The sequence below is a fragment of the Solanum dulcamara genome, chromosome 11 (genome assembly GCF_947179165.1).
Source record: "Solanum dulcamara chromosome 11, daSolDulc1.2, whole genome shotgun sequence".
Lineage (NCBI taxonomy): Eukaryota > Viridiplantae > Streptophyta > Magnoliopsida > Solanales > Solanaceae > Solanum > Solanum dulcamara.
This window is the reverse complement of record NC_077247.1, coordinates 27,808,532-27,828,426: the sequence shown is the minus strand read 5'-3', so window position 1 is coordinate 27,828,426 and position 19,895 is coordinate 27,808,532. Positions and strand designations below refer to the sequence as shown.

The 19,895-nt window shown below is 35.2% G+C and overlaps 2 long non-coding RNA genes across 2 annotated transcripts; both read left to right on the top strand.

Annotated features, from left to right (window-relative positions):
• Window positions 1-6,891: 6,891 nt before the first annotated feature.
• LOC129874689 (uncharacterized) lies at window positions 6,892-9,454 on the top strand. The gene is made up of 2 exons (XR_008762942.1): window positions 6,892-7,358; window positions 8,681-9,454. It is a non-coding gene; the product is annotated as an uncharacterized LOC129874689 (long non-coding RNA).
• Window positions 9,455-15,685: 6,231 nt separating this feature from the next.
• Window positions 15,686-19,585, top strand: LOC129875115 (uncharacterized). The gene is made up of 3 exons (XR_008763077.1): window positions 15,686-15,876; window positions 17,666-17,781; window positions 19,467-19,585. It is a non-coding gene; the product is annotated as an uncharacterized LOC129875115 (long non-coding RNA).
• The last annotated feature ends 310 nt before the right edge of the window (window positions 19,586-19,895 follow it).

The window sequence follows — 19,895 nt, the reverse complement described above, 5'->3', positions numbered from 1 at the left end:
GGAGCCAACGTCTTTTCAACAATATCAACTATATTCTCTCCTTCTTCCAATTCATTCAGAAAGAATCTTGCCCCCTTTGAAGATAAAAGATCAAAAACAGAAATCGATGCGGACAACACTTTGAGTGCTTGTTGTCCTAGCAAGTTTGCTCTGTTCCTAGTGATGGGTCCCAAACTCCCCATAGTTGCATCCAGTATATTCTCCACCTCAGAGAAAAACTTGGATTCAGTAGCCTTAGCAATAATAGTCCTGGAGTCAAACTTCTTAGATGCCATTTAAGTGTTCTTGAAGTTTGATGATCGATGTAAAGAGATGAGAGGTTGAGATTGTCCCACTGGGAGTGCTAAAATTTGTAAACAATAAATTTTCGAGCCGAGAAAAATAAATAATCAAGACCGAAAAATTGGAGTAATAAAATATAATATTTGATTTTAAAATGTAGTGCGTGTTACAATCTCTATGATAATCCTCTGATTCTTCAAATAATATGGAACATGTTGAACTTGAATTTGATTTAGAGTCAAGGGCTTGAATAGCTTGATCTTGAATCTTCGTCTTCAAGTTTGGATTTAAATTATTCGTCATGAACATTTGTATGGTTATGACGAATAGTAAATATGAACAAGTAACTTGATCTTGATCTTTGTGATATTTTTCTTTGTTCTTGATCTTGAACTTGAACTTGAATTTGATTACTTGAACTTTGTAGCTTTGTAGAGAATTTGTGGTCTTTGATCAACGAGCTCTCTTCTTGGTTTTTATTCTTGAAAACTCCCCTTCTGAGAATAATGAGGAGCCCTATTTATAGTTGTAGAGTGTGGTATGAGGGTGTGATTTGATTGAATGGTTTGAATTGATTAATCAGATTTCTTTGGTGAAGAGCTTTAATTTGATTGGTTAGAACATGTCACATATATACGTGGCATTATTCTAGTGGCTCATTTAATTTGACTTAGATTGTCACATAACTTTGACATGTGGCATGATTTTAGTGGCTTATTTAATTTGACTTGGATTGCCACCTAACTTTGGCACATGACATAATTCTAGTGGCTTATTTAATTTGACTTGAATTGCTACATAACTTTGACACGTGACATGAAAAATGGGCCTCTAGGATGAGATGATATCAGGCTTAACAAAGTGGGATCATCTTTATAGACCAAATCAATGGATTTGAATTTTTAATTAAATCCACATTTATTGGACTTAAATAATTGACCCAATTTTATTAATCTAAAATATTTATTTGTAATAATATATCTTGAATTTAATATAAATTGAATCATTCTATAAATTTATATTTAATAAATTTTAAATGCTTACAAGGGGTAACCAACAGGATTAAGTAACACAGATGTGTGACTAACTATGATCAAAAAGGAAAAACAATGTCTATATGGAAGGAAGATCAATCAAGAACCAATCAAGAATGATTCATACGAGACTATCGTCGAGCCAAAGGAAAGAAGATTCCAGATGGCAAGAAGATCAATCAAGAAGATCAACCAAGGAGAAATCAAGCTCCATGAAATCAAGAGTCTAAGTCTAAAAAGGAAGGAAGATCTCTATACAAGGCAGAAAAGCATCAAAGATCCTACGGCATGAAGGAATACGTGGGCATATCTGATATGGACATGTACACTCAATCAAGGACACATTACAAATCCTTGATTGAATGAAAATCCCTTGGGTTCTCCCTATTAGATCTAATAGCTACTTCTCCGAAGCCAAATATAAAAGATCTCTCCTCTCCACCAAAGAAACTACATAACTTCACTTCAACTTATATTCAATTAGTTCTTTCATATTTTATAAGTACTCTGCAATCTTGCAAAGAATACAATTGTAGAAAAAAAAGAGAAAGAAAAGAAAAATATAGGATATACTGGTAGAGGCTGTGTCAAACAAATATAGGATATACTGGTAGAGGCTGTGTCGACAAGAAGATTATCTAGTAGAGCCAAAAGTGAAACTCATCTATACTCTCATCATTTACAAAAATCTGTAAGGAAAACCCTTGTAACCCATGGGGACTGGAAGTAGGCACCACATTGGTGTTTCAAACCAGGATAAAACATTTTGTCTCCATTTACTTTATGCTACATATACACTGTATTACTTGTGATATTTATTTGCAGGTGAAGACGACTAGACTACTAGGAGAGTCGACTACATATTTTTAAATTCACCCCCCGTCTTCTTAACCTTCAATTGGTATTAGAGAAGGTCTCACACTTTGAAGTGTTTAACCACACGTGAGAAAAGATCTATGAAAAATTATCAAATTAAGGTGCAATTCTTCAAGACGGACACTTATCAAATCGACCTCCCTATTTCAATGGTCAAGGCTATTTTCACATAAAGGAAAGATTCATAATCTCTATTCAGTCAAAAGAATTTCAAGCATGGGCCGTAATAAAAAAAGGACTAAAAATCATTTCAAACCTAACTGGAAAGGAAGCTGCCGGAAAGGAACTCGATCTAGAATCCTTTGACATAACAAAGGATCAACAAAAGCTAAATCAAACTAATGCTACAGCTATAAGTTTATTGTATCTTTTAGTTAGCGAAGCGGAATACGATAAGATCTTAACATGCGAGACTACTAAAAAATGTAAGACAAACTCGAAGTAACATACGAGAGGGAGCCAGCAAAGTAAAAGTAGTATGTGTCAGCTCTCTGGTGAGTGAATATGAATTGTTCAAAATGGCAAAAGATGAAAATGTTGGAAGCATGTTCTCCAGATTCAGCAAGATTTTATGTGAACTCAAATCTCTAGGTATTGTATATTCAAATGTTCTACAAGTTAGGAAACTCATCAAGAATCTCCCAAAAGCTTGGAAAACCAAAGCAACAATTCTTAAAAATGGAGATCTGCAGAAGATGACCTATGATGAACTTAGAGGAAAATTTATGGCATATGAATTAAATCATATCAACAGATACAACAAGGATGAAAAGAAGAAAATTGTCGTCTTCAATGAAGAAATTCATGAAATAAAAGAAGAAGTTGATGAAACAAACAGCGAAGGAATGACTCTCAAAATCGAGATGTCAGACAAATGTTAAGGCAAAAAGGCAAAGACCTCAGCATGATTCAAGAAACAGTAACTATCCAAGGAATGATAATAGATGTTATCATTATGGCAAGCCAGGACACACCAGGCAAAATTGTCCTGAACTAAAAAAGAAAATCTTTCGAAGAAATGAAAATCCAAAATCTCTTGGAGCCTGGAGTGATGAAGATATATCTGAAAAAGATCTCGCAAAGGCAGCTAACATCTTTTTCATGGAAATAGATGAACAAAATGAGGTAAGAAGTTCTAACTGTCAAAACTGTATTGATTTACAATATTCTTTAGACATGATTACTGACGAACTTCAAAAACTTATTGACAAATATAACAAACTTGCTAAGAAAAAGAAAGACTGGCAAATTCTTCTAGAAGTAAGTCAAGTGAAAGCCGACTTACTCCATGAAGAAATTGCTGAACTCAAACTGCAATTAAATAGCATTAAGAAGTCACCAAGTCATAGCAGTTCGATCAAACAGATCTTCCCAAAATCTTTCTCAAAACTCATCATTTTACATTAATAAATCCTCCTTTAAACCTCGTTGTTTTACTTGTGAAAAAGTTAGACACAATATTTTAACTGTAAAAACTACTCTTCCAGTAAATGGATCTAGCGCCCAAAAGATGTTGATCCTAACCATCAAGGACCCAAGAAGACTTGGGTACCTAAAAGAAACTGAATTATTTATTTTGCAGGAACGTCCAAAGAAGACCTACAAAAGAGGAATTTGGGTAATTGACAATAGATTTTCCAGACACATGATGGGAAAGAAAGAAATTTTTAATAAAATTGAGAAAATTGATGGGGTTATGTTATATTTGGTGACAAGACTAAAGAAGAAGTTACTGGAATTGGATCAATTACTATAAGACCTTCATGTGACTTAGTTTAAGTATATCTTGTTGATATACTAAAACATAACATGTTAAGTATCAGTCAGCTATGTAATGCATCAGGATTTGATGTACACTTCAATGCCGTAAAATGCATCATCAGTAACACAGAGAAGAACATCACAATTATTGAAGATCGAGTAGAAAATATCTATGTGCTGAATAATGTAGGTTTATCAACACTTATATGTCTCACCGCCATGTCTAGTGATCCTTGGATATGGCATAGAAAGCTCAGTCACGCAAGTATGCATGCTATGGAAAACTATCAGGACTGGAATTGATTCTCGAATTGCCAGCTCTAGTTTGAAAAAGATCACATCATTGATGCCTGTCATCTTGGTAAAAAAACTCGTACCTCTTTCAAAGTTAAAGATATTGTGAACACTACCACACCTCTTCAACTCCTGCATATGGATTTGTTTGGACCTACTAAAATAGTAAGTATTGGTGGTAAAAAATATGCTTTTGTAATTATTGATGATTATTCTCGGTTACTGGGGTTATTTTCCTATCTCAAAAGTATGAATCTTTTATTAACTTTTAAGTATTTTATAGAAAAATTCAAAGAGAAGAAGGTTATTTTATTTCTACCATTCACAGCGATCATAGAGAGAAGAGTTTGAAAATAAATCTTTTGAGGAATTCTGTAACAAATGTGAAACTACTTAAAACTTTTCATCCTCTCATTCTCCTCAACAGAATGGAGTAGTCGAAAGAGAAAATTGATTTCTTTAGGATACTGCTAGAGCCCTTTTACTTGATCGAAGCCTCCTAGATCACTTTTGGCTGGAAGCTGTAAGTACTGCTTGTCATATTCTTAACAGGTTCTTGATCAGACCCATATTGATGAAGACACCTTACAAACTCTGGAAAGGAAAGAGACCAAAAATCAGCTACTTCCATCCCTTCAGATGCAAATGCGATGTCTACAATAACGGTAAGAACAATCTGGAAAAATTTGATCCCAGAAGCGATGAAGGTATATTTCTTGGATACTATCCCTCCAGTCATGCTTTCAGGGTCTTTAAAAACTGAAGTTTAAGTGTTGAAGAATCTGTCCGTGTTGTATTTGATGATACTAATACAAGTATGCAAGTTTCTAATATATTAGTCTTTGAAGAGGAAACTTCTTCACAAGTTTTCTCATCTATAAATTATTTTAAAGACTATAGATAATAATACTCAAATAGAGTCAACCAACACCAAAAATGAGTCGACTACCAGCATAAAAAAACTACTATTCCCATAGAATTGAGGCATAGTGCAAGCTTTCCAAATGACTTTATCATTGGTGATCCAACTGACAAAGTGCAAACTAGAGCCTCATTGAAGAAACAAGCATCAGTAGCATTGATCTCTCAATTTTAGCCAAAACAAGTTGACGAAACTTTAACAGATAAATCATGGATACAAGCCATGAAGGAAGAACTTGATCAGTTCAAAAGAAATCAAGCATGGGTTCCTACTAAAAGATCTAAGAATTGTTCTGTAATAGAAACCAAATAGGTATTTTAAAACAAACTGAATAAAGAAGGTAAAGTGATCAGAAACAAAGCTAGGCTTGTTGCTCAAGGATACTCACAACAAGAAGGTATAGACTATGACGAGACATTTGCTCCTAATGCAAGGTTAGAATCTACCCATATTCTTCCTGCCTATGTCTCTTTTAATAGATTCAAATTATTTCAAATGGACATCAAATGTGCCTTTCTAAATGGTTTCATAAATGAAGAAGTTTATGTAAAACAACCTCCAGAGTTTGAAAATCCTTCTTGTTATGACTATGTTTTTAAATTCTCTAAATCTCTCTATGGTCTTAAACAAGCCCCTAAAGCTTGGTATGAACGTCTAAGTTACTTTTTACTCCTTAACAATTTTCAACAAGGGAAAATCGATACTACTTTGTTTATAAAAAATCATGAATTCAGTCTTCTCATTGTTTAAATTAATGTAGATGATATTATTTTTGAAAGTACTAACCCCTCTTTGTGTGATAATTTTGCAAATCTTATGAAAGGAGAATTTGAAATGAGTCTTATAGGAGAACTCACATTCTTTCTCGGGCTACAAACCAAACAAACGTCGAAAGGAATCTTTATTAGTCAAGGTGAGCATGCAACGAAGTTAATCAAAAGATTCGAAATGGAGAAAGAAAAAATGGTTGGCACTCCCATGAGTCCGTCAACTTGTCTTGAAATGGACAACTCAGGAAAGGACGTAGATGAAAAACTATATTGCGGAATGATTTGCTCATTACTATACTTGAAAGCTAGTTGATCGAATATAATATTTAGTGTATGTAAATATGCCAGATTTTAGTATGCTCCAAAGGAATCTCATCTCACCGCCGTGAAAAGAATTATATGATATCTTTGATTTAATGGGTTACTCAGATGCTGTTTTGCAGGTGATAAAATGACAAAAAAAGAAGTAGTGGAACATGCCAATTGCCAGGACAATTCTTAATCTCCTGGCGCAGTAAAAAACAAACTTTCATGGCTTTATCAACCACTGAATCTGAATATCTTGTTGTCGGAAGTTGGGGCACTCAATTACTATGGATGATGCATCGATTACTTGATTATGATTTATGTTATGAAGTTGTTCCAATTTTCTTTGATAACACAAGTGACATTAGTTTGTCTAAATATATTGTGCATCATTCTAGGGCTAAACATATTGATATCAAACATCATTTTATTAGAGATCATGTAAAAAATGAAGATTTCGTATTTGCATTTTTTGACTCTAAAAATTAACTTGCATATATTTTTACTAAACCCTTGCTTAAGGAGAGATTTTGCTTCCTTCGGAAGAATCCAAGCATCATAAATTTTTTAAATTAAGTGGTCTATATATATAAATTATGTGGTGCATATTTAGTTTCCTTGTTATATGAACTAATTAAGTGCATTGATAAATATTTCCTTTTCAAAATTCCTGATCGTCGTCCTTTCAAATCCCATCATTATTTTCTTCCTTCCTTAACTCTTCGTCTTCCTCTCATCTTTAAAGAACCAACCCTTTTCATTCTCTTCTCTTCATCTCTGTACAATGACTCAAACTTGCTCTATGGCCTCTTTGAAAAATGTTATTGAGAATCCCTACGGATCTATTGAAATTGATTTTTTCTCTCTCCTCTGACTCATTTGAAGCAGCAGAGTCATACGTCAAACCCTTTTCCTCTAAGAAACAACCCTCTTCCATCAAGAAGAAGGAGAAAAAGAAAGCCAGATCGAATTTCTCAGGATCATTTAGTCAATAGACGACATGCCAAACTTTTAGGGATCGAATACAAGAAAAAATTTGATGCCTTCAAGAAATGACCTGTTGTGCTTGGGCGAGTAGTCAACTTAGAGCAGCTGGAGAAATCTCATTGTCCGGTAAGTTTCATTCTTCAAGCTCAAACGTTGTCCTTACTGTTGCGTCTCTATGGTCTTGAATGTTTTAATGAACATGTTCGTATGTTTTGTGTAAATCTTCATGTTTCGGATGATAATGGGGAATTGGAAACCCTTGTTTTGGGTAATTGTATTGTTGTGAATGAACAGTTCTTTAAAGATGTGTTTGGGTTTAAGTTTTCTGGCGTTATTCCTTACATGAACGGGTCGTGGTGAGGAGTTTGAGGTCACTCTAGAAGCTGCTAAAGCAGTTGTTATTGAACCCAATGCCAATTTATCTGATTTCGGCCCTTTGTCTCTCTATTTTGAAAATCACATTCTGGCTCATATCATTGCTATTACTCTAGTTCCTCGGAAAGGATCTCTCAGTAGCATCTCTAACAGGGGTGATTTTTTTCTATTTTGTCTTTTAAAAAAATATCGTATCAATTGTGCTATTTGGATTCATGAGAATATTCTTGAAAGTGCTGAAGATCCTAACCCTTCAGCTTGTTTTCCCTATGGACTTCTCATCTCTCGCATTATAGTTGATTCTCTGGTGGATCATTCAAATTTCAAACCGGTTGAAGTATCTTCTACCTACGAATCTAGAAATTTCTCCAGCATAGGGTACACTCTCATTGACAGGAAATGGCATAAGGACTTCTTAAAGGCGAGGATGGATGCACCCAAAGTCACTTGTGTTTCTGCTAATTTTGCTTCCCTCCTACTCAAGGAGGCTGAAGAAATTAAGTCCCGTTAGGCCCCTCTAGAAACTAACTTGCAGGTTATGTATTAGTCAATTGGAAAAATTTTGCAGCACATCAAGGAAATCAATACTGATCTAGAAAAGCTCCACCTGGTTATGGACTCCTTGAAAAAGGATGGAGTTCGTTCTGTCAACAGGTTGATAAAGCAAGTCGGCTCCATTCGAGCAGGAACCGACTCCTCCAATAAGGAGCTGGTTGTCTCTGTTCAAACTTCGTACTCTAATTTTTCTAAGAATGTTGAACGTTCCTACAATACCTTCTGCAAGAACATTCTCAACACTTTCAAATACTTCCTTGGTGATCGTTGATTCTGTCCCAGTATTTGATAAAATTTTTGTTTGTTTTTAAAACTCTGTTTCAAGGGAAATGTCCCTTTTATTTTGTCGCTTGTAATATTGGGGTTTCTTGGCCCTACACTCTAAACTGCCTAATTTTTTGATTGTGCTTTAACTTATCATTCATGCTATGATTGTTTTGGCATGTAAATTAGTGTTGTTTGTGCGTTCTATACTTCTATGTTCATTCTCTTTTGATTGTTTTCCGTTTTGATCATAGCAAAGGGGGAGAAAAATGAGCACATAAATAAGCACAGAGTCAGGAGGAGCTAAAAGCATGAAAGAAACAAGTCAGGGGGAGCAGAAAATAAAAACAGGGAAATTGAATGCTCATCTTGTACTATACATTTGCATTATCAAAAAAGGAAGAGATTGATAACACCATAATTATTTTGTCTAATGACTAATGAATGACTTTCTATTACAGGAGTAACCAACAGGATTAGCTAACACGGATGTGTGACTAACTATGATCAAAAAGGAAAAAAAATGTCTATATGGAAGGAAGATCAATCAAGAAAGATTCACACGAGATTGCTGTTGAGCCAAAGGAAAGAAGATTCCAGGTGGCAAGAAGATCAATCAAGGATAAATCAAGCTCCATGAAATCAAAGTGTAGTCTTGTTGGAAAACAACCCTGCAATAGAGAAGAAGCAGCGAAAGAGAAAATGAAGAAAGAAGAAGAAAATGAAGAAAGAAGAAGCAGCAAACAGAAGAATAAAGAAGAACAAGGAAGCTGAAGAGTTTTAACTCTTCAGCCTTTCATTTTGACGCACAGGTGGCAGCCTCCCATCCACATAAATTCCCACAGTTGGAATTTGAACTCATACAATTAAATATAGTTATGCCCATATAATTATGGGCAAGTAGAATAAAATTGTACAAATAAGACAAATGAGATCCATGCCTTCTTGTCTCTATTACAACTATTATGTATCTCTATATAAGCAAATGTACATGTTATGAATAAATACACAGAAAGTTTTCTTTTTCAGCCTCTTCCTTCTTCAATTTTAACATGGTATCAGAGCACTTCTAAGCTCAATCCAGATCTGTGTAAGAAACATCAATACCACCTTCAAAATCTCTAGACATCAATATCATCTTCAAAATCTCTAGTTAAACAAAATGTCTGAAACAACTCAAGTCAAGTTAGGAAGTGGTGAGAAAGGAACCACATATGAAAGCAGCCATCCATATTACTTAAACAACTCAGATTCACCTGGTATGATTCTGGTCAACAGTGTTTTTGATGGAAGAGGATATCCAGGTTGGAGGAGATCCATCCTCTTATCTCTATCAGCCAAAAGGAAACTTGGCTTTATCAATGGAACCTGCAAGGCTCCAGAACTGGAATCTGCAGATTTTGAACAATGGAGTTGTGTCAATGATATGATCATATGTTGGATATCAAATGCTCTATCTAAGGATATTGCAGATAGTGTGATGAATTCCAAGACTGCAAAAGAACTTTGGGACAGCCTGGAACAGATATTTGGCAAATCAAATGGTGCCAAACTCTACCACCTGCAAAAGGAATTAACAGGTATGATACAAGGGAATAGTGACATTGCAGCTTACTTCACCAAACTTAAAAGATTATGGGATGAGTTAAATGGGATAAATGTAATTGTGTGTTGCTCATGTGAATGCATTTGTAATGGGAAAGCCAAATTAACAAAATCACTAGAAGATCAAAGGTTGATTCAATTCCTAGTGGGATTAAATGATGTATATGCTCAGGCAAGGGGAAACATACTCATGATGAATCCCTTACCTGGAATAGATGTTGCATATTCCTTACTTTTGCAGGATGAGAATCAAAGGGAAGTGTATGCAAACACAAATTGTATCTCTGATTCCGGATCATTTATGGCAGTAGGTCAAGCAAAACAGCAAAACAACAAACTAATTGCTGAGTTTGCAGCATTCATGGCTAGTGGACAGGGAAGAAATGCACAGAGATTCAAACACCAAGCAGTAAGAGGAACAAACACATATCAGAAGTATGCAAATCCAAGCCAGAATCAGAGATATGACAAGGCACAGAACAAGTTTAAGAGTAAGAAAAGATATGATCCAAATCTATCATGCACTTATTGTGGGAAAACAGGGCATGTGCAAGATGATTGCTACAGACTACATGGATTCCCTACAGATTTTGAGTTCACCAACTCCAGGAACTATCAGCCCCAGATCAAGGCAAACACAAGTTTGACTCAACAAGCAGATGAAGACATTGGGAAGACAGATTTTGAAATTAATGATGGAAATTTTGAGGAACAGTTCAGCAAGCAACAACTTGCAGAAATGATTCAAATGTACAAGCAAAGCAAATCAACACAAGCAGGAAAAACAGGAATCAATGCAAATGCAGTAGCTGGTACCATTCTTAAATACTCAAACTCTGTACCCACTAATCTTAAACAAGATACTTGGATAATTGATTCAGGAGCCTCAGAACACATGTGTTTTGATCCCAATTCCTTCTTATTTTTAAATCCTCTCCCTATGCCTTTGAACATTAACTTACCTAATTCCTTCAAGGTAAGGCAGTATCTTCATTTTTTCAGGACAGGTCATCACTGATGTACTACTTGTGCCAGATTTTAAGTATAATTTACTTTCAATTCACAAGTTTTGTGTTCAGTTTCAGTATGATGTCCTATTCACTGCTACTGGATGTTTCTTGCAGGACCTTTCAATGAAGAGTCCTCAAGTTTTTGGTGAAGTTAGAGAGGGACTCTATTTATTGGATTCCAATAGTGACAAGTCTAGAAGTATTTTCAATTCAAATCATGTATCTTCAGATCCCATCTCACAACCATTTTTAGTTTTTCATTCAGTACATGCTAATGCTACTCCTAATGTAAAACTTTGGCATGTCAGGTTGGGACACCTTCCATTTTCAGCAATGAAACATTTAAGTTTTCTTTCATATGAATCCAATTTTGATTTTGTTTGTGACATCTGTCGTAGAGCTAGACAAACTAGACAACCTTTTCCTGCTAGTAGCATAAAGTCCACACACATTTTTGATCTAATTCATATAGACACTTGGGGTCCCTACAAGTGTAATACTTACAATGGATTCAGGTTCTTTCTCACCATAGTAGATGATTACAGTAGAGGAACATGGACATTCTTACTAAGTACCAAAAGTAATGCTTTTTCTATACTAAAGAATTTTCTATCTATGGTAGAAAGACAATTCAATGTAAGGGTTAAAATGATCAAATCTGACAATGCCTTGGAATTGGGGAAAGGGACACAAGAATCAGCATTTCTTGCTTCTCAAGGGATCTTACATCAATTGTCTTGTGTTGCTACACCCCAACAAAATGAAACTGTTGAAAGAAAGCATAGACACCTCTTAGAAATTGCCAGAGGATTGATGTTTCAATCCAAATTGCCTATGTCCTACTGGGGAGAATCTGTTTTAACTGCTACTCACATCATTAATAGACTGCCATCTAGTGTTCTAAAGGGAAAGACACCTTATGAGGTATTGCTTAAACAGAAACCTGCCTATGAATATTTAAGGAATTTTGGCTGTTTGTGCTATGCTTCCACCCTGGGACAAGGAAGAAACAAGTTTGATGAAAAGGCTACTGCTTGTGTTTTACTAGGATACCCTCTACAACAGAAAGGGTATAAACTGTTGTCTCTTGATACAAAAAAGGTGTTTGTATCCAGGGATGTCAGATTTCATGAATCACATTTTCCTTTCAACTCATCTGATAGCTCACACACATCTATCTTTTTCACCTCCCCTTCTTTCTCAGATCATGATCCTGATTTCTACAGTCACTCAGCACCACCTGTTAATAATCCCTCTTACCCAGCTGCACCCTCAGTACCTCCACATAATACTTTTGATTACAGTTCACAATCTGAATTCACACTTCCTCAACCTACATCATCAGATACTACAGCTCAACCTACCTCATCAGATACTTCTACCCCTGTGCCTCTAACAGATTTACCAAGGAGGTCTAGCAGAATGTCTCATGAACCTGGCTATCTAAAAGATTACATTTGCAATAGTGTGATATTCACTAATCTATGGAACACTTGTTTTGGTCACTCCCCTAAGCCTAAAAGATATGCTTTCTCTTCCCTATCCCCCCACAATCAACAACTACTTCACTCCCTTTCTACTCTTACTGAGCCTAGTTGCTATAGCCAGGCTTCCCAACATCCAGCATGGAGAGAGGCCATGAACTCAGAAATTCAGGCTTTGGAAACCAATCGAACCTGGGATGTTGTCTTATTGCCTAAAGGGAAGAGAGCTTTACCTTGCAAATGGGTATACAAAATAAAGCATCTCTCCAATGGTAGCATTGAACGATTAAAGGCCAGACTAGTCGTGAGGGGGGATATACAAAGAGAAGGTATAGACTATGGAGAAACCTTTTCCCCTGTTGTGAAAATGACCACTATCCGCTGCCTCCTCACCATTGCAGCTAAGAAGCACTGGTCTGTTTCACAATTGGATGTCAACAATGCCTTCTTGCATGGTGACCTCCAAGAAGAGGTTTTTATGAAGTTTCCCGCAGGACTGACACCTCCTAGCCCTAATCATGTTTGTCTTCTGAGGAAGTCCTTATATGGTTTAAAGCAAGCTTCCCGGCAATGGTATGCTCGACTTGCAGGAGCCTTAGCTTTCAAAGGATATTCCTCCTCTTTAAATGATTACTCTCTCTTTTTTAAACACAATGGCACACTTATTTCCATCTTAGCAGTCTATGTCGACGACATTCTCCTCACAGGAAATGATTTGTATGAAATTGAGAATATCAAATGCTTCCTCAATACAGAGTTCAGAGTTAAGAACCTGGGAGAAATTCACCATTTTCTTGGCATGGAAAGTTTGCGAGAAGATCATGGATTTATTGTGAATCAACGCAAATTTACCATGGACCTCCTTCATGAATTCAATGTTTCTCACCTGCCTACAGTTAATTCTCCACTGGATCCTTCCTTCAAGATTAGAGCTGATGACAGTCCTCGCTTGGATAATCCCACCCTTTATCGTCACTTGATAGGCAAATTGAACTATTTGACCAACACTCGCCCAGATCTATCTTTTGCTGTACTTGCTCTGAGTCAATACATGCAACGACCCTATTTGTCATATTTCTCGGCTGCCTTACACGTTTTACGCTACCTGAGCTCCGATCCAGGTCAAGGCATACTGCTGTCTTCCAATCCATCCTTTTCTTTGCTGGCATTTTGCGATGCAGACTGGGGATCTTGTAAAGATTCTCGCAGATTGGTTAGTGGTTTTTTCATTACACTCGGAGGAGCTCCGATCTCTTGGAAATTGAAGAAACAAACTTTGATCTCTTTGTCCTCCACAGAAGCAGAATATAGATCCATGCGTCGTGTTACTGCTGAGCTTACTTGGTTAGTTCGCCTTCTTGAAGATCTTTCTGCTCCAATTTCACTTCCAATTCCGCTCCACTCAGATAGTCAAGCTGCCATCCATATAGCTCGCAATCCGGTCTTCCACGAGCGCACCAAACATGTTGAGTTAGATTGTCACTTTGTGCGCCAACAGTTTCAATCCGGTTTGATCACCCTCTTATTTGTTCCCTCCAAAGAACAACTTGCCGACCTCTTCACTAAGCCCCTTTCTGGGGTCCCTCACCGGGCGATTCTACACAAGTTGGGGGTCATGACTCTTCCCTCCAACTTGAGGGGGGATGTTGGAAAACAACCCTGCAATAGAGAAGAAGCAGCGAAAGAGAAAATGAAGAAAGAAGAAGAAAATGAAGAAAGAAGAAGCAGCAAACAGAAGAATAAAGAAGAACAAGGAAGCTGAAGAGTTTTAACTCTTCAGCCTTTCATTTTGACGCACCGGTGGCAGCCTCCCATCCACATAAATTCCCACAGTTGGAATTTGAACTCATACAATTAAATATAGTTATGCCCATATAATTATGGGCAAGTAGAATAAAATTGTACAAATAAGACAAATGAGATCCATGCCTTCTTGTCTCTATTACAACTATTATGTATCTCTATATAAGCAAATGTACATGTTATGAATAAATACACAGAAAGTTTTCTTTTTCAGCCTCTTCCTTCTTCAATTTTAACAAGTCTATAAAGGAAGGAAGATCTCTGTACAAGGCAGAAAAGTATAGAAGATCCCATTCATGAAGGAATACATGGATATATCTGATATGGACATGTACACTCAATCAAGGAAACATTACAATTCCTTGATTTAAATGAAAATCCCTTGGGTTTTCCTTATTAGAGATAACGTCTTCTTCTCCAAAGCCGGATATAAAAGACCTCTCATCTCCATCAAAGAAACTACACAACTTCACTTGAACTTGTACTCAATTAGTTCTTTCATCTTTTATAAGTACTCTGTAATAAAGAATACAATTGTAGAAGAAAAAGAGAAATAAAAGAAAGTGTAGGTTATACAGATAGAGGCTGTGTTGACAAGAAGATTATCTGGTAGAGTCAAAAGTGAAATTCATCTGTACTCTCACCATTTACAAAAAGCTCTAAGGGAAACCCTTGTAACTCAAGGGGACTGGAAATAGGCACCACATTGGTGTTCCGAACTAGGATAAAATATTCTGTCTCCGTTTACTTTATGCTATATATACACTGTATTACTTGTGATATTTATTTTACAGGTGAAGTCGACTAAACTACTCGGAGAGTCGACTACATATTCTTAAATTTTCCTCCCCCCTCTTAACCTTCAATATATATATGATACATTATTTTTTATGAGCAATTTGAAATATTTTATAAATGTTTTCACCAAAATTAAGTGAGAGTTTAATGGAATTAACTTGAGGGCACGATCCATTGTTAGTTTTTCAAGTTTTGATTTCATTTTCTATGCTGTCAGTGAAATACTCAACTAGAAAGGAAAAAGTACATTGTGGCGGATGATGTTGACATGTGTATGTTTGCTAACTAATTTGTTTTCTATTTCTCCATCTTGTTTTTTATTTTATTTTCCTATATGGTTAATAACCGAATCAAATCGAACCAAAATCGATAACAACCAAATTGATAAATGTATATTATATTTGGTTATTTGGTTTGTTTTTATAATTTAAATAACGATTAAATTGGTTAGTTTTAACCAATAGCGGACCCGTGAACACTCCCACCCACCGATGTATCCTTTTTAGGTTGCCAACATGATAAGATATTTGATTGATAGCTACAACAAACCAATTCCAGCTATTCTGGAGATCCCTTCAAAGGAACAGCTTTATGACCCTGCCCATGACTCTTTTCTCTCACGATTGAAGTATCTCTTCTCTACTGAATTAGTAGCATCTGAAAGTCGTTGATGATGGAATAGTGTTTTTACACGCCCGAATCATTGTTCATATCTGAATGTTGTATTCTCTGTTACCTTGCCCTCGTATGGTATTAATTTCGCAATCTTCTGTTGTTATTTGTTACTCAGATTTATCTTTTTTTGACAACTTATTAGTGGCAGTTTAGAAAAGCAAAATTTGTGTAGAGAAAGAAAGAATAACAACCTCATTATAGATAAATCAGAAGTTGATATGATTTATTCTTGATGAATAATTTGGCAATGTTTTCTATGTAATGATGAATGCCATTTGGCCTTTTAGTTTCTTAAACTTTGATCCCAGGTAAACTTCTTTTTGTCATTCTTGTCACGTTATCCGTATTCTTGAAGTCTTTCATTCACCATCACTATTTCAAAAATAACTTTTGTCATGTCTACTTTTGTTCACAACACATGGGGAAAATCATAATACTAGAACACACAAGCAGACAGAAAAAAAAGATCTTGCACAATTCAAGGTATGATTATTGAAATACCGTGAGCCCCAAAGAAACAAAGTGATCTGGCATTTTGGCTAGTACTTTGACAATAATGGTCAAAAATACACCCGAAGTACACTTTTTTGCAAGTTTTCTACTTGAACTATCAAGTGTTTACATTTTTATCTGAACTATCAAGTGTTTGTATTTCCTATTTGAATCATCACCAACTATTTATCAAAGCACACGTCGACTAGTATCTGATAGTGTGTGGTATACACTGTCTTTCTTATTTTAAAATGATGTCAAGTGGTACTCCACAGAGATAGTAAAAAAAAATCTAGGTTACCATAATACTCATCTCAAACTCACTTCTCATCAGTCTTGCAGATTCCTCTGACATGGGTTCACCTGTTGCTCCGAATGTGGTATCATCCATATAAACCTGCACAATCAGAAGATTTTTGCCTCTAACTTTCAAAAATATTGTATTGTCAATTTTATTTCTAGTGTGACCATCTTCATAGGAATTTTGATAACCTTTCATACCAAACCTGGAGATTGTTTGAGGGCATACAAGGCCTTGTCAAGCTTAATAAAATCATGGTCAGAAAACTCGATGGTTTTAAACAAATAAGGCTTCTTGATATAGACCCCTTCTTTCAAGTTTCCATTGAGGAAAGCACTTTTCACATTCATCTGGTAGAATGTGAACTCCATGAATGCAGCAGAGTTTGTAAGTAGTCTTATGGTTCCAAGTCTTGCTACTGGGGCGAATATTTATCATCATATATTCCTTCTTCTTGATTGTACTCTTGGATCACAAGCCTTGGTTTGTTTCTTATAATTGTTCCATGCTCATCCAACTTGTTTGTGAATACCTATTTTGTGTGAATTATGATCCTACCCTTTGGCTTTGGTACAAGATGTCACACTTCTAGCAAATTGATTCAGCTCCTGCATGAGTACTATCCAATCTGCATCTTGCAATGCCTCATGCACTTTCTTTGATTCAATCAGAGATAGACATTGAAGGCACACATATTCATCAAGGAAGATCTGGTGGTGATTCCAGAGCTTATATTCATTAGGAAATTGTCAATGGAATGGGATCTCTAATAATTGTCTCCTTTTAGAACTAATCTCTGAGTAAATTCAGGCTCATTTTGAGGGACATTCTCACGTGTTGAGTGTCAGTTTTCTGATATGTTGTTCTCCCTGACTGTGAGCCATCCTAATTATCCATTGATGAACCAGGTTCATCAGTAACTCTTTCACCAACATGTTTTCTTTTGCTAGGTTCTGTAGTTTCATTTGTATCAGCCTTGTCCTATATGTTAGTATCAAGCATAATACTGGATTCATCAAAAATAACATGCACATTTCTTTAACACAATTTTTTTTTTGTAATACTTCATAGGCCTTGTTGTCTTGTGAGTACCGTATAAAGATTCCCTCATCACTTCTAGCATCAAATTTTTCCAAGGAGTCCTTCCCATTACTATGAGCAAAACAACTACATTCAAATGACCCCAGGTAAGTGATGTTTAGTTTCATGACTCTGAGTAATTCATAGTAAGTCTTTTTCTAGAAGAGGTGTGGTCATACACCTATTTTTCTTTTTCATTTTCTTCACAAATATATGGTGTAGACCTCAAAAGATTCCTATTCTGCTGCAAGAAATATTGTCTAGGTAAACCTGATATATTCATTAACAAGATGTATATGTAACCTCCACGACTTCTTACCTTCATTAGACTACATAACTCCATATGGGCCAGATTGAAGCACCTGATTGTGCTTAGCACTCTCTTCATCTTGATAGGAAGATTTTACCTGTTTTTTTCTGCACAAGCACTACAAACCTTGTCTTTCTTGAATTTAATGTTAGGCAAACCTATCACGTAGTTCTTGAATACAAGTTTGTTCAATTGGCTGAGACTTGAATGTCCGAGTCTCTTGTGCCATAACAGAGGATCATAGTTCATCACACTTTGCTTTGACGTAGACATTTTTGTGTCTCTTGGCAGTCAATTACACGATTTCTCTAGTGTCTAGCTTTTTTATTCTACAACCTGCAGAAGTAAATGTTACCTTATTGTGTAATTTTGATAGACTTAGCAAGTTGTGCTTCAATCCATCAATAAGCTAGGCCATATGCTAAAATTGATGTTCGAAATGGTGAGCGCATGGTAATGGTGGGTATGTTGATGTTCAGGATGACAAACATGATTGGTCAAGTGATATTAAGTAAGAGAGTGTTCATGGAAAAAGGAGCAAAGGTCAATAAATTTAAGGATATGATCATGGAATTGATAACGGCTACAGGGTATTGACGATTTTATTCCTAAATTAGGTTGGATGGTTTTATAAGGGATTGGAAGAGGGATGAAAAGTTTGCACAAAAACTTCGATGATCTATTGACTATAATGTTTGATGAACATAAAGCAACTAGCTATGAAAGAAAAGGGAAACCTTATCTTGATCTATATATTAGTTTTTTTCACTCTCACTTCATGATATATGTTTTTGCCTTAATATTCTAGTTTGTTTTAGAATTTTAATTTTGATAAGTCCAAAAATAAATCTATTTAATATTTTTCTAAAATGTCTTTAAGTCCTCTAATTATTCATCATAGTTAATCCAATTATCATAAAGATGTTTTGATAATTAAGTGATAAACATTTTTAGGCTTTTTACAAAAATAAATAAATTGTATGAAGTGCATGAAGCTCCGTTAAAATATCTAAATTCTTGGATAATGCATATATTTTCTAAGTAAAAATACAAATGTAATTTTATTACATATATATCTTCTTTTCTTTAAAAATTAACTTTATTAGTTGATTTCATCATTTTAAGAAAAAAATTGATTCAAACGAAACTATTGGCATGTGAACTCCATTATTTATTTATTTGTGTATTTAGTAACCAAATAAATTAAAACAAGGAGAAAGGAGTCCTCTATATATATCATTATTGTTAATGAGCAAGTGGTTTAGTGGATGTCTTTTTTGCGGGGCCCATTTAAATTTATCAATTTTTTTTTTCTTTTCATTATTATAAATGTCATATTTTGGCATTGTAAAAGATAAAGAAATACATACAAATTCTCTCTATGATCTCTCTCATTCTCTTATTTTTATTTTTATTTTGTGAAGTTAATTTATTTTATAATAATTCTCTTGTTGCCTTTTATTTTATTTTTTTTTGGTATAGAAAGTGACAAAAATGTGATGTGATCGTGGTGATGACTTTGGTTCAACGAGGAATATAAAACGTTGGAGTAGTAAAGTATGGTTTCATTTGTGTAACTTTCCTAGTGGTGGCTGGATGTTGACATTCAACCAACCAATCTTGGACTTGGTCTACATCTCTTGCTGCCAAAAACTCTTAAATCATTTATAATAAAATTCTCAATTTACTGTACAATATACTTTAGGTAAAAAAAAGTCAAATTCATAGCTGCCCTTGTTTTCATTTGGTTTCTTAAAACCCCGACATATAATAATAATAATAATAATAATTAAAAATATTTTAATATATATATATTAGATGTTGAATTCGTTCGCCTTTTTCGTATATTTACTTTTTTATCATTTTGAAATTCTTTTGATAAAAATGGTAGCTCGCTTATAATCGTAAAAG